Below are 16,191 nucleotides of genomic sequence, written 5' to 3'. Positions count from 1 at the left end.
GATCTTATTTCTGAAACATGTAAGATAATGAGGGGGATCGACAAGGTAGATGCAGAGAGGATATTTCCACTCATGGAGGAATCTAGAACTAGTCTCAGAATAAGGGGTCGCCCATTTAAAACTGAGATGAGGAGAAAATCTGTGGAATTTGCTGCCCCAGAGAGCTGTGGAGGCTGGGTCACTGAATAGATTTAAGACGGAGATAGACAGATTTTTGAGCGATAAGGGAGTAAAGGGTGATAGGGAGCGGGCAGGGAAGTGGAGCTGAGCCCATGATCAAATCAGCCATGATCTTATTGAATGGCCGAGCAGGCTCGAGGGGGCAAATGGCCTACTCCTGCTCCTATCTCTTATGTTCTTATGTTCTGAAATTAGGCCTGTTTGGCCTCCAGCTTCAGTATTGAATATGGCTGTCCTGTCCTCAGCTTTTCCACCTTTATTTATTATCGTAAGGCAATTGGGATAAGTTCATAAGTTGGTAATGTAAATAACACTGCCATATTGTTGGATTGCAACAGTTAGCAAAATTATGAGCATAGTGATACACAAGTTACACCTCTAGTTAAGGAATCATAGAATGGTTACAGCACAGAAGGAGACCATTCAGCCCGTGCCGGCTCTCTGCAAGAGCACTTCAGCTAGTTCCACTCACCCACCCCTTTCCCCGTAGCCCTGTAGTTTCCTTGAGGTAATTATCCAATTCCTTTTTGAATGCCACTCTTTCAGGCAGTGCATTCCAGATCCTAACCACTCGCTGTGTAAACATGTTTTTCCTCATGTCGCTGTTGGTTCTTCTGCCAATCACCTTAAATTGGTGTCCTCTTGTTTTCAACCCTTCTGCAATGGGAACAGTTTCACTCTATCTACTCTGTCTGGACCCCTCATGATTTTGAACACCTCTATCAAATCTCCTCTCAACCTTCTCTGCTCGAAGGACAACAACTTCAGCTTCTCTAGTCTATCCACACAACCAAGTCCCTCATCCCCAGAATCATTCTTGTAAATCTTTTCTGCCCCCTTTCGAAAGCCTTCACATCCTTCCTAAAGTGCGGTGCCCAGAATTGGATACAATAACCCAAATCTCAAAATTCTGCCTGCTTGAGGAAAATGGTGCAGATTTTTGAAACCCAACCATTTCACACAAGTATTTCTTCATGTAGCATCCAATTTCAGGTGATGCAGCCACTGGCAAGCTATTTAATGACACAGTGATTCATCAACTTTCAAACTTCAACAGCTTGAACCAAAACAGCCTGGCTGGTATGCTCAGTTGTCCTGGCTCATGAGATGGGCAATAAAGAGAACACTCTTTCCTGCTCCTAAATGACTGCAAGTCAACCAAGAATGTAATTTATAATGTTCATGGAGATCTCCACAAGATACACCAATCCTACATTCTTACCAAATAATAATGGAAAAACATTGATTTAAAAAACATCAATAGATGAAATTAGTAAAATTGACACCAAAAAGAGATGTTGCTCTCTTTCAGAGTTTACATATTTTTCATTTTATTTCTATTTTCATGCAGTCTGCATAATGTTTTGTAACATATTCAAAAGTGAAAGTGGTGCGTTTATTCTTTGCTTAAACAATTGAATTCTGGAAAATAAAAGACATGCTGTCTCCAACATATAAATACACACCATTCTGAAAGATAAAGCAAGATAGTTTTCTAAACAAAACATATAGCTTTGATTGTACAAAAGGACTACAAATCCCAGTAGATAAATAGGAATATTTTACCGCTATACAGATGGAACTAAGGATAAAACAAAACAAGGGCACACTGTTCTTGAATTTCTCAGACTATTCCATCATAACCCTTTTAAACAAACATATGCTGGAGATGTTCCAAGTAATTTCTGGAATTTGGAAATGCTTGGTGATGGCACAGATCGCCTTAGAATAGATGCACCTTGTTCTGACCCCTCTTACTCACATGGGAAATGCAAACTTGAACCTAGTGGTGAAATATTCATCAACAAAGTTTGCTTTCAGCTCCACTGCTGCAGTTATGCAGGCTATAATCGCCTGGCACAGTAAATGGAAATCAAAGCAAAAAGAAGTGGCATATGTAACAGTAGAAAGTACTAGTTACTACAAGAATTTTAATTAAAAGCAGGAATAGATATTTTCTTTTTCTTGCAAATGGAGATAAACTAGAGCTTAAGAATTGCTCTAATTCTCAAATATTAACTGATCACATAGAATTTCTTTAAACGTCACAAAAGTAAATCGAATCAAGAATTTATGAAATCCTTTTTTTTTTTAACAAAGGCTTCATTTCAGGAGGAAGATGCCCAGCTGAGAACTCAAATAGTTTAATGATGTGAATGAATGAAGGCAGACAAATCAAATCCATTATGTTTCATGTAGTAAGTGAATTGTTCCGAATGGTGCTCTCTGTTAAAAGGAAATGTATAAAAAATGATGATCCCACATACATCCTTTCCTTTTTCACATCATTTTAATTGATAGTTTACTGAGGGAATGATTGGGGGAAACTGGATGAGAGGAGATTAATATCAGTTAAGATTAGTTATTTCAATTGTGTATGAGAATTCAGCTCTCTTCTACCGTGTTTCTTTCAACCAGCTCTCAACATCGAGCTCAGCAGCACTTACCCTTTCACAACATTTCACCAACGCAATGAAAATGGATTTAACCAGAACGGTAATGATTTACTTTTTTCAAAAAGTGTCTTTGTCAACTTTTAAAAAATAGAAGTGGATCTCCCCTAATGCTGCTTGTAGTAAATTAAGAGGATATGCTGTTTTATTCTTGCCCACCAAGCTTCCAGCAGCAATCATTTATTTCACACCCAACAGATCTCTCACTCCATTAGTGTGACTGGATTGTGGATTTACATTGCGTTCGGTGTTGAGGTGTTTTAGTACAAAGTTGCACTGGGTGTGGAGCAGAGAGTACCCACGTTATACTCACCATAACTCATCATAGGCAGTCCCTCAGAATCGAGGAAGACTTGCTTCCACTTTTAGAATGAGTCCTTCGGTAGCTGTACAGTCCAATACGAGAGCCACAGTCCCTGTCACAGGTAGGACAGATAGTCGTTGAGGGTAAGGGAGGATGGGACTGGTTTGCCGCACGCTCTTTCCGCTGCCTGCGCTTGATTCCTGCATGCTCTCGGCAGTGAGACTTGAGGTGCTCAGCGCCCTCCCGGATGCACTTCCTCCACTTAGGGCGGTCTTTGGCCAGGGACTCCCAGGTGTCGGTGAGGACGTTGCATTTTATCAGGGAGGCTTTGAGGATGTCCTTGTAATGTTTCCTCTGCCCACCTTTGGCTCGTTTACCTTGAAGGAGTTCTGAGTAGAGCGCTTGCTATGAGAGTCTCGTGTCTGGCATGTGGACAATGTGGCCTGCCCAGAGGAGCTGATCAAGTGTGGTCAGTGCTTCAATGCTGGGGATGTTGGCCTGGTTGAGGACACTAATGTTGGTGTGTCTGTCCTCCCAGGGAATTTGTAGGATCTTGCAGAGACATCGTTGGTGGTATTTCTCCAGCGACTTGAGGTGTCTGCTGTACATGGTCCATGTCTCTGGGCCAAATAGGAGGGCGGGTATTACTACAGCCCTGTAGACCATGAGCTTGGTGGCAGATTTGAGGGCCTAGTCTTCAAACACTTTTTTCCTCAAGCGGCCAAAGGCTGCATTGGCGCACTGGAGGCGGTGTTGAATCTCGTCATCAATGTCTGCTCTTGTTGATAAGAGGCTCCCGAGGCTTGGGAAATGGTCCAAGTTGTCCAGGGCCACGCGGTGGATCTTGATGACTGGGGGGCAGTGCTGTGCGGCGAGGACAGGTTGGTGGAGGATCTTTGTCTTACGGATGTTTAGCGTAAGGCCCATGCTTTCGTACATCTCAGTAAATACGTCAACTATGTCCTGGAGTTCAGCCTCTATGTGCGCAGACGTCGTCCGCATACTGTAGCTCGACGACAGAGGTTGGGGTGGTCTTGGACATGGCCTGGAGACGGCGAAGGTTGAACAGGTCCCCACTGGTTCTGTAGTTTAGTTCCACTCCAGCGGGGAGCTTGTTGACTGTGAGGTGGAGCATGGCAGCGAGGAAGATTGAGAAGAGGGTTGGGGCGATGATGCAGCCCTGTTTGACCCCAGTCCGGACGTGGATTGGGTCTATAATAGATCCGTTGGTAAGAATCATGGCCTGCATGTTGTCGTGGAGCAGGTGGAGAATGTTGACGAACTTTTGGGGGCATCCAAAACGGAGGAGGACGCTCCATAGACCCCTGCGGTTGACAGTGTCAAAGGTCGAAGAAGGCCATGTATAAGGGCTGGCACTGTTCCCTGCAGTCGCACTCCATATAACTGTCTCTATATGGCTAGGCTAGGCCTAAAGCACTTTACAGTCAATGAAGTACTTTTGGAGTGTAGTCACCGTTGCAATGCAGGAAATACGGCAGCCAATTTGAGCACAAGCAAGCTCCCACAAACAGCAATGTGATAATGACCAGATAATCTGTTTTTTTTTGTTATGTTGATTGAGAGATAAATATTGGCCAGGACACTGGGAATAAGACCAGAGCGGGAGGATAAAGCAGCACCCAACCAGCGGGAGACCAGACCAGAGTGGGAGGATAATGCAGCGAGCTGGGAGCAGCGCCAACGGACCTGTGATGGGAAAGAAGTAAAAATAAATCAAAGTGTGACGTCACAGGAAAGCACGCAAGTGATTGGTTGGTCAGTATTTCTCTCTCTTCTAAAATTGGGCACTGCTTTAAATTAAGAGCTGGGATTAAACACTAAACATAGATAATTAATATTTCCAAACTTGAAAACTTAATTAATTAAATAAAATATATTAGAGATGGCAGGGCGGACAATGTGTTGTAGCTGCAGCATGTGGGAGCTGGTGGACACCAGTGTGATCCACGGTAACCACATCCGCAGTAAGTGTTGGCGGCTCAAGGAACTTCGGCTTCCCGCTGATAACCTAGAGTCCAAGCTTCAGACACTACGATACATCAGGGAGGGGGAGAGTTACCGCGACATTGTATTCCAGCAGAGAGTCACACCCCTCAGGTTAAATAATTCAAATTTGGTCCGTGGAAGGGATAGGAGGGTGTGACTATGAGTGAGGAAGGTATGGGGACCCAGGATCGAGTGATGGAGGAGCCTCAGCCCATACTCTTGTCCAACAGGTTCGAGGCTCTTGCTCCCTGTGTGGACGAGAGCAGGGACTGCAGGGAGGATGAGCAAACTGACCACCGCACCGTGGTACAGGGGGCCATTCAAGTTGGGGGGAGTAAAAAGAAATATGGTAGTGGTAGGAGACAGTATAGTTAGGGGGATAGGTACTGTTCTCTGCAGCCAAGAGCGTGAGTCCCGAAGGCTGTGTTGCCTGTTCGGGTTAAGGATATTTCCTCTGGGCTGGAGAGGAACTTGGAGTGGGAAGGGGAAGATCCAGTTGTTGTGGTCTGATACGTCCTTACTACACAGTATAAATGCACACGACGCCCATGCTTGAGAGGTCAGTCTGTGACCTGTCCTTTATTCCTTAGCACTCAAGTGATGAAGGTGGGTGGAGCTTCCCCTTTTATACCTGAAGGTCCAGGTTAGGAGTGTCTCCCACCTAGTGGTCAGTGTTCTCACGGTGTACAACTTAGGTCAGCTTATACATGGGTTACAATGCTGGTTGAATACATGACATCACCTCCCTCACCAAAGTCTTATTGGGATCACAGGTTGAGTCTCTCTGGTGGTTTACGCTCCCTTGTAGAGCGCCTGAGTTGGGGCTCCGGTTGTTGGGCGCTGGCCTGAGTGTCTGCTGTTTGCGGTGCCTCAGGCCTGTCCGGACTGCCCAGTGACTGGGCTCTCCTCCCTTTGGTTCCGGTGTTCGGTCACCTGTGGTGGAGTGAGCTCTATATCGTGTTCTTCCTCTGCTTCTTCTATGGGGTTGCTGAACCTCCTTTTTGTTTGATCCACATGTTTGCGGCAGATTTGTCCATTGGTAAGTTTAACGACCAGAATCCTATTTCCCTCTTTGGCAACCACAGTGCCTGCGAGCCATTTGGGCCCTGCATCGTAGTTGAGGACAAAAACAGGATCATTTACATCAATACATCGCGCCCTCGCATTCCTGTCAGGGTAGTGATATTGTGACTGGCGCCTGCTCTCGACAATTTCTTTCATGGTGGGGTGTATAAGGGATAATCGGGTTTTGAGCGTCCTTTTCATTAGTAGCTCTGCGGGTGGAACCCCTGTGAGCGAGTATGGTCGGGATCTATAGGCCAACAGGAGGCGTGATAAGCGGGTTTGAAGGGAACCCCCTTGGAATCTGAGCATCCCCTGTTTGATTATCTGCACTGCTCGTTCTGCCTGGCCGTTTGAGGCCGGCTTGAACGGTGCCGTTCTAACATGGTTAATTCCATTGCCTGCCATGAAGTCCTGGAATTCAGTGCTTGTGAAGCACGGGCCATTGTCGCTGACCAAGATGTCCGGTAGACTGTGGGCGGCGAACATTGCCCGTAGACTTTCTACCGTGGCAGAGGATGTGCTTGAATTTAAAATGTCACACTCGATCCATTTGGAGTAGGCGTCTACTGCAACCAAAAACATTTTCCCCATGAAAGGACCTGCGTAGTCCACATGGATGCGTGGCCAAGGCTTGGCGGGCCATGGCCAGGGGCTAAGGGGGGCTTCCCTGGGCGCATGGCCCAGCTGGGCACACGTGTTGCACCTGCGAACACAAAGTTCCAGATCTGCGTCTATCCCTGGCCACCAAACGTGTGACCTGGCAATTGCCTTCATCGTGACAATGGCCAGGTGTCCATTGTGGAGTTCTCTGATAAACACCTCTCTGCCCATCTGGGGCATGACTACACGGTTTCCCCACAGTCGGCAATCGGCCTGAATCGAGAGTTCATCCTTGCGCCTGTGAAATGGTTTAAATTTCTCAGGGCACGCCCTGTACGTGGCTGCCCAGTCCCCATTCAGGACACATTTCCTGACTAGGGACAATAGCGGGTCTCTATTTGTCCAGACTTTAATCTGACGGGCTGTCACGGGTGAGCCTTCGCTTCCGAAAGCTTCAACAGCCATGACCATCTCAGCACCATGCTCGGTAGCCCCCTCAGTGGTGGCTAGTGGGAGCCCGCTGAGTGCATCGGCGCAGTTTTCGGTGCCCGGTCTGTGTCGAATTGTATAGTCATAGGCAGCTAACGTGAGTGCCCACCTCTGTATGCGGGCCGATGCGTTTGCATTTATGGCCTTGTTGTTAGCCAAAAGGGACGTTAGGGGTTTGTGATCTGTCTCCAGCTCAAATTTCCTGCCAAACAGGTACTGGTGCATTTTCTTTACCGCATATACACATGCGAGCGTCTCCTTTTCTACCATCCCGTAGCCCCTTTCTGCCTGGGACAGACTCCTGGAGGCATAAGCTACCGGCTGTAACTGGCCCTTGGCATTGACATGCTGCAACACACACCCGACACCATAGGACGACGCATCGCACGTTAACACAAGTTTCTTACATGGGTCATATAGCGTTAACAGATTGTTGGAACATAACAAATTGCGTGCTCTATTAAAAGCCCTTTCCTGGCTGTCCCCCCAGACCCATTCGCGACCTTTGCGTAGGAGCACGTGTAGTGGCTCTAGCAGCGTGCTCAATTTGGGAAGAAAGTTACCAAAATAATTCAGGAGCCCCAGGAACGAACGCAGCTCCGTCGTGTTACGGGGTCTGGGTGCTCTCTGGATCGCTTCCGTCTTGGACGCAGTAGGGCTGATCCCATCTGCTGCTACCCTCATCCCCAGGAATTCTACATCTGGAGCTAGGAAGACGCACTTCGCCTTTTTCAGTCGCAGACCTACACGGTCCAGTCTGCGTAGCACCTCCTCCAGGTTGTGGAGGTGTTCTTCAGTATCGTAACCCGTAATGAGGATGTCGTCCTGAAAAACCACCGTCCCTGGAATCGACTTGAAGAGGCTTTCCATATTTCGTTGGAAGATCGCGGCGGCCGAGCGAATCCCGAACAGACATCTGTTGTACTCAAACAACCCCTTGTGTGTCGTGATGGTGGTCAGCTTCTTCGACTCACTCGCCAGCTCCTGGGTCATGTAAGCTAAGGTCAGGTCCAATTTTGAAAAAAGTTTGCCACCGGATAGCGTTGCAAAGAGATCCTCCGCTCTTGGTAGCGGGTACTGGTCTTAGAGTGACACCCGATTGATGGTGGCCTTGTAATCGCCACATATCCTGACCGACCCATCCGCCTTGAGCACCGGCACAATCTGGCTCGCCCAGTCACTGAATTCGACTGGCGAGATGATGCCTTCCCTCAACAGGCGGTCCAATTCGCCTTCTATCTTTTCCCGCATCACGTACGGCACCGCTCTGGCCTTGTGGTGTACTGGCCTGGCGTCCAGGTTTATGTGAATCACTACCTTGGCCATGAAAGTGCCAATGCCGGGTTGAAATAATGAGTCAAATTTGTCCAGGACCTGTGAGCATGATACTCGCTCCACAGAGGAAATTGCATTGACATCGCCCCATTTCCAGTTCATGATAGCAAGCCAACTCCTCCCCAGTTGTGCGGGACCGTCCCCTGGGACAATCCAGAGTGGCAACCTGTTCTCCGAATCTTTGTGGGTCACGACTACCGTGGCGCTGCCTAGCACCGGAATGATCTGCTTTGTGTAAGTCCGTAGCTGTGCGTCAATCGGCGATAATTTTGGCCTCCTGGCCTTGGATGCTCACAACTTTTCGAACTGTTTGATACCCATCAGGGACTGGCTGGCACCCGTGTCTAACTCCATTGATACTGGGATGCCATTGAGGAGCACTTTCATCATTATCGGTGGCGTCCTGGTGTATGAACTGTATACGTGCTCCACATGAACTCGCTGAACTTCAGCTTCCAGCGATTTCCCCCAGTGTCCATTTCTGCAGGTATTTTGCTCATCTCTGCAAAATCCGGCTGAATGTATGCCTCCACGCCTCCAGCATGAGTTGCGGTTTGAAACAAAAGGTCCCTTGCCAGTCGATTGTCCCTGACTGCCCCTGTTATTGTCCTTGAGTGCACCATTAACAGGTGTTGATGGCCCCATTACTGGCCGCATTGTCCCTTGCAATGGCGTGAATCGCTGTTCAGCTTGCCATTGTCTCTGTCGAACTCCCCCTCTGGGTTCGACTACATGTTGGGGCATGCCTGACTGCCCTTGTCTGCCTGGAGAACTGTGTGCTGCTTTAACAATGTTGAATCTCTGTCCCAACCATTCCTTAACACAGTACCTCTCGTCTGTTCTGCTAGTGGCCATGCTCGCGTGGTTTAAATCCCAGTTTCTTGTCGCTATTGATACGTCCTTACTACACAGTATAAATGCACATGAGGCCCATGCTTGAGAGGTCAGTCTGTGACCTGTCCTTTATTCCTTAGCACTCAAGTGATGAAGGTGAGTGGAGCTTCCCCTTTTATACCTGAAGGTCCAGGTTAGGAGTGTCTCCCACCTAGTGGTCAGTGTTCTCACGGTGTACAACTTAGGTCAGTTTATACATGGGTTACATTGCTGGTTGAATACATGACATGGTCCACATAGGTACCAACAACATAGGTAGGACAAAAAGAGGTTCTGCTGAGGGAGTATGAGCAGCTAGGGGCTAAATAAAAAAGCAGAACTGCAAAAGTAATAATCTCTGGATTACTACCTGAGCCACGAGCAAATTTGCATAGGGTAAATAAGATCAGAGAGATGAACACGTGGTTCAAAAGACTGGTGTGGGAGAAATAGATTTCAATTCATGGGGCACTGGCACCAGTACTGGGATAAGTGAGCTGTTCCATTGGGACGGGCTTGACTTGAACCAGGCTGGGACCAGTGTCCTGGCGAATCGAATGACACGGGCTGTAGATAAGGTTGTAAACTAAATAGTGGGGGGGAGGGATCGGGGAGCAGAAATGTAAAAAGTCAAAAAGAAAGGAGAAGGCCATAGTGCAGGGTAGTGGTGGGGTAATGATATCCAGAGTGTGACAGGAAGGGACAGAGTGTATAAATGAGTGCATCAGAAAGTGGGGTCAGAATAGAGAAAAATGGTAAAAAAACAAAATTAAAAGCTCTTTATCTGAATGCATGCAACATTCGTAACAAGATAGATGAGTTGATGGTACAAATAGAAATAAATGGTTATGATCTGATAGCCATTAGAGACGTGGTTGCAAGGTGACCAAGGTTGGGAACTGAATATTCAGGGGTACTTGCCATTTTGGAAGGATAGGCAGAAAGGAAAAGGAGGTGGGGTAGAATGAGATCAGTGCAGTAGTGAGAAATTATATTTGCTCAGAAGATCAAGATGTAGAATCAGTTTGGGTGGAGGTAAAAAGTAATAAGGGAAAGAAGTCACTGGTGGGAGTGGTCTACAGGCTCCCAAACAGTAGCCACACAGTAGGATAGAGTATAAATCAAGAAATAATGGAGGCTTGTAAGAAAGGTACAGCAATAATCATGGGCGATTTTAATGTTCATATTGATTGGACAAATCAAATTGCCAAAGCTAGCCTTGAGGAAGAGTTCAGAATGCATATTCGGGATGGTTTCTTAGAATAATATGTTGTGGAACCAACCAAGGAGCAGACTATTTTAGATCTGGTAATGTGTAATGAGACTGAATTAATTATGATCTCATGGGTAGAGTGTTCATAGCATGGTAGAAGTTCAAATTCAGTTTGAGGGTGAGAAAGCTAGGTCTCAAACTAGTGTCCTGAATTTAAATAAAGGTAATTACAAAAGGTATTAAGGCAGAGTTGGCTAAAGTGGACTGGAAAAATAGATTAAAGGGTAGGACAGTAGATGAACAGTGGCAAACAATTAAGGAGATATTTCATAACTCTCAGCAAAGATATATTCCAGTGAGAAAGAAAAACTCTACGAGAAAGATGATCTATCCGTGGCTAACTAAGGAAGTAAAAGATGGTATCAAATTGAAAACAAAGGCATACAATGTTGCCAAGAATAATGGAAGGCCAGAGGATTGGGAAATTTTTTAGAAACCAGCAGAGGACGACTAAAAAAAAAAGAGAATAGTTTATACGAGTAAACTAGCAAGAAATATAAAAACAGATAGTAAGAGCTTTTACAGTTATCAAGGGCCCAAATTTCCCCATGAGTTGCACCTTTTTTTTGTGTAACTTGATTTTTCTGGTGTATCTTTTTAGTTGCAAATATTGCCATTTAATTTGTGCTGGTGTAAGTGAGTTGGTTAAGTTTTTTGTTTGGTCAGTTTTTTTTTCCCCAAAAGGGGCGTTCCCAGCCACTTATACTATTTATGTCAATTTGGCCAGAAAAAAGTTGTACTAAACTAACTTAGGGCAGCGTATGTGTCCACTTTTATCCGCACAGAAAAACCTTACTTACAGTTAAGAAATCGGCGCAAGTAACTATATTTAAAGCACCAAACAAAGCACAAAAAGTAATAAGCAATTAATTAACAAATAAAATACAAGGAACCCTGCCTCTAAAGCACTAAGACCAAAATAATAAGCAATCAATAAATAACAAATAAAAAAATAGAAGGAACCCTGCACCTAAAGCACCAAAATCAATCAGTAAATAACAAATAAAAAATAGAAGTCCTACCTTGGGGAACACAGCGGGCTGCCGATGAGGGAGCCCATTGGCCAGGGCTAGGGACGGTGTGCTTCGGGCCCCTCCTACACAGCCTGCAGCGCGTTTGCAGAAATGGCCTTCCAGGAGCTACTGCACATGCGCGCAGACTCTAGCACGCACGTGCAGAGGTCCCAGCACTGTTTTCAGCACTGGGACCTGGCTCCGCCCCCAATCCATTGGCCCTCGCTGTACCACGGCAAAGGAGAGGCTGGGGAGTGGCCAGAATACGGAGGTCTTTTTCGGCGCGCTTGGAGGCGGACAAAAGCGACGCACCTCAGGTGAGGGCGCCAGAAAAACAGGTTAGGGAAATTTTAGCCCATAAAAAGAGATTAGCTAAAGTAAACGTTGGTCCCTTAGCGGATGAGACTGGGGAATTAATAATGGGAAACAGGGAAATGGCAGAGACTTTGAACAAATATTTTGTATCAGTCTTCATGGCAGAAGACACTAAAAGCATCCCAATAATTGATAATCAAGGGGCTATTGGGAGAGGGGGGGGGGGAAACTTAAAACAATCACTATCACTAGAGAAAAAGTATTACGCAAACTAATGGGATCAAAGGTGGACAAGTCCCCTGGACCTTGCAGTAGGGTAAGGAATTATCGACAGATTGTATGTAAAACTCACATATATGATAGAAAATTGAACTTTAAATTTGAAGGAATACATGGAACAGTTTATGTGTTTAACTCTTAAAGAATGTGGAACAGGCTGAGAAAGCCCATAAATCAAACCTGTAGAAACAAACACATTCCGAGAGGCAGAGATAACATATTCAAAGAAGCCAAATGCTCAGGAAGAAGAAGGGATCAGCTCACACAGCAGGCAGTCTGATAAGGGTTAACAAATGTTTTAAACCAATGTTTAACTGAACTAAATTCCCGTCTTTCATGTTAACAAAGGTTTCTGTGCTTTGTGAATTGAATGTTTTCTTTGACTGAACCAAATATGGTAACAAATTCTGTTATTTGTCTCTGCCTTACATCTGTGTTATTTGTGGCAGTTAAATCACTGTCACTTCAAAAGATATGTTATAGACCGGCTCACTAGAAATCTGTATAAAGACCAGTGAGACCATTGGATTTTTGAAGATTCTGTCTTGGGCAACTCAGAACAGACCTTCCCTTGCATATGCCAGAATAAATCGTTTCTAACCTATCTCTAAGTGTGTCATCCATCAAGAGCATCGATCCATTATTTCAGCGGATCCGCTAGGGAGAAAGGGAGATTTCTCCTCAACAACCTGATGGCCTGCATTCTAGGGTCTTAAAAGAAGTGGCTGCAGACATAGTGGATGCATTGGTTGTAATCTACCAAAATTCCCGGGATTTTGGAGAGGTCCCAGCGAATTGGTAAATTGCAAATATTACGCCCCTATTTCAGAAAGGAGAGAGACAGAAAGCAGGAAGCTATAGATCAGTTAGCCTATCATTGGGAAAATACTGGAGTCTATTATTAAGGAAATAGTAGGACATTTAGAAAATCATAATGCAGTCAAGCAGTGTCAGCATGGTTTTATGAAAGGGAAATCATGTTTGACAAATTTGCTCGAGTTCTTTGAGGGTGGAACGGGCAGGATGGATAAAGGGGAACCAGTAGATGTTGGGAATGTGGATTTCCAGAAGACATTCGATAAGGTGCCACATAAAAGGTGACTGTACCAAGGTAAGAGCACAAGGTGTTGGGGTAATATATTAGCATGGATAGAGGACTGGCTAACTGACAGAAAACAGAGAGTCAGGATAAATGGGTCATTGATTGGCTGGCAAACTGTAACCAGTGGGGTGCCACAGTGCTGGGGCCTCAACTATTTACAATCTATATTAATGACTTGGATGAAGGGATCGAGTGTAATGTAGTCAAATTTGCGGATGATACAAAGATAGTTGGGAAAGCAATTTGTGAGGAGGACGTAAGGAATCTGCAAAGGGAAATAGGGCCCAAATTTGGCCAGTATAGATTTCTGGTGCACTCATCAGAGGTGCGCCACTTTTGTAGAACTCCAAGAGCGCCAAAAATCTTCGGGCCAAGTTTGGCAGCTCCCCAGCCTCTCCTCCATGGTGGCATAGCATGGCAACTGGATTCGGGGGCGGAGCCAGGTCCCGGTGCTGAAGAAATAGGAGCAGGAGCACATGCGCACACTAGAGTGTGCGCACATGTGCAGTAGCTCCTCGCCCTCAGAATCTGAGTGTGTGAGATGCAGGCTGTGTGGGAGGAGCCGACGCTCGCCTTCTCTATCCCAGGCCGAGTGGCCTGCCGCACAGGCTGGCCGCTGCCTTCTCGCACTGAGGGCTACAAGAGACTGGTTGGTGGTGGGGGGGGGGGGGGGGGGGAAAGAGATTTGATCTGGCGGGGGAGAAAAGAATCTTCAAAGATTTTCCAGTACTTTAATATCTAGCTACCTTTTCTAAAAATATACTCAGTTTAATCAGGCTGATAATATCTACACCCTGTCCAGTCTCGCTGCTTGGGATTAAAAAAAAACTAGCATTCCTATCATAACACTGTCACTTGGAGGTTACCTGCGCTGATCTCTTAATTCACCGCAGGGTTTTTCAGAACGTACAAAAGTGGTCACTTACTCTGGCCTAACTTAGTTTGGAGTAAGTTTTAGCTGGCTAAACTTGCTTAAATGGCCAAAACAAGCATAAGTGGCTGGTAACGCCCCCTTTTGGAAAAAAAAACTGAACTTAAAAAAAAACCTAACTAACTCACTTACACTGGAGCAACTCAAATGGGGAGAAGTGCGATTTTTAAGTTACTCCAAAAAAATCTAGTTGCGCCAAAAAAAAAACGGAGCAACTCCTAGGAAACTTGGGCCCATTGATAGACGAAGTGAGTGGGCAAAAATTTGGCAGATGGAGTATAATGTGGGAAAATGTGAGGTTATCCACTTTGGTAGAAAAAATAAAAAAAGCAAATTATTACAAAGAGAGATTATAAAATGCTGCAGTACAGAGGGATCTGGGGGTTCTTGTACATGAAACACAAAAAGTTAGTATGCAGGTACAGCAAGTAATCAGGAAGGCAAATGGAATGTTGGCCTTTATTGCAAGGGAGATATAGAGTATAAAAACAGAGAAGTCCTGCTACAATTGTACAGGGTATTGGTGAGGCCACACCTGGAGTATTACGGACAGTTTTGATGATCTTATTTAAGGAAAGATATACTTGCATTGGAGGCAGTTCAGAGAAGGTTCACTAGGTTGACTCCTGAGATGAAGGGGTTGTCTTATGAAGAAAGTTTGTGCAGGTTGAACCTATACTCATTGAAGTTTAGAAGAATGAGAGGTGATCTTATTGAAATGTATAAGATTCTGAGGGGGCTTGACAGGCTAGATGCAGAGAGGATGTTTCCCCTCGTGGGGGAATCTAGAACTAGGAGACATAGTTTTAGAATAAGGGGTTGTCCATTTAAAACTGAAATGAGGAGGAATTTCTTCTTTCAGAGGGCAGTGACTCACTGGAATTCTGTAATCCAGAGTGCGGTGGAGGCTGGGTCATCGAATATATTTAGGGTGGAGATAGACAGATTGTTGTATGATAAGGAGTCAAGGGTTATGGGGAACGGGCGGGGGAGTGGAGTTGAGGCCAAGATCAGATCAACCATGATCTTATTGAATGGCGGAGCAGGCTCGAGAGGCCAAATGGCCTACGCCTGTTCCTATTTCTTCAGTTTTCATTTAATCTCAGCAGGGTTTCTCCACCCTCACCATAGACAAGCTTTTCTACCTCTTAGTTTTGTTCTTCAATCAACAGGACAATATATCTCATCTCCAACTTCCCCTCCCCCTTCAAACCTTTTGTCATTTAATCACTCCTGCCTTCTACCCGATCACAGATCATCCCTTGTGTTCATACCTCCCCTCTGCCTTTCCCTGCCTCTGTACTTGCATAAAACCTGTTACATGTCTAACTTTTGCAGTGATTATTTTCATAACTTTGCGTCCTTCTGCGCCTGCGCAGCTTGGACTACCTCCCTTTTTGCGCATGCGGCTCGATCTGAGCGCGCATGCCAGTGCTGAGTGAGTGAGAGTGAGTGAGTGGGGCAGAGGCAGGAGTGAGCGACTGGGGGGTGGGGTGGTGGAGGAAGGAGACAAAGACTGTGTGGTGGGGGAGGGAGATAGATAAACTGGGGGAGAAAGTGGGGCAGAGAGAGAGACTGGATGGGGGGGGGTGCTGAGAAGAGATCGGAGGAGAGGGGGAATTCAGTTTAGACAGACCACATTCTTCCAACCCCACCCCTTTTACACCCATACCATGTTCTACCTCTCCTCCCCTACACTTGGTTGATTTTTCAGAAAGTTCAGTGTGTGTGTGACAAGTGATATCATTTGTGTGGATGAAATCCGGAAGTCACGACACTGTCACGATTCACTTCATACCCAACAAACCAGTTAACAATCCGTGACCACACACATTGCCCCATCTTTGGCGTAGGGTGGAGGTGGGGAGGGTGGTAAGGTCAGGAACCAACTTGCTTGGGGGAGGGGGAAGGAAGAAGAAGATTGTCATGTATTGATGCTTGGGGTCACTAGACACCAGGGGGCGCCACTGTC

General features: G+C 45.9%; 1 protein-coding gene across 2 annotated transcripts in view; it reads right to left on the bottom strand.

The window, feature by feature from the left end:
• The window catches only part of man1a1 (mannosidase, alpha, class 1A, member 1), a 590,495-nt gene that overhangs the window by 175,625 nt on the left and 398,679 nt on the right, over positions 1–16,191 (bottom strand). The window lies entirely within an intron of this gene.

This window comes from Pristiophorus japonicus, chromosome 7 (genome assembly GCF_044704955.1).
Source record: "Pristiophorus japonicus isolate sPriJap1 chromosome 7, sPriJap1.hap1, whole genome shotgun sequence".
In the NCBI taxonomy this organism is placed as follows: Eukaryota; Metazoa; Chordata; class Chondrichthyes; family Pristiophoridae; genus Pristiophorus; species Pristiophorus japonicus.
Note: the sequence above shows the minus strand (reverse complement) of the source record. Positions and strands in the feature narration are given on the sequence as shown.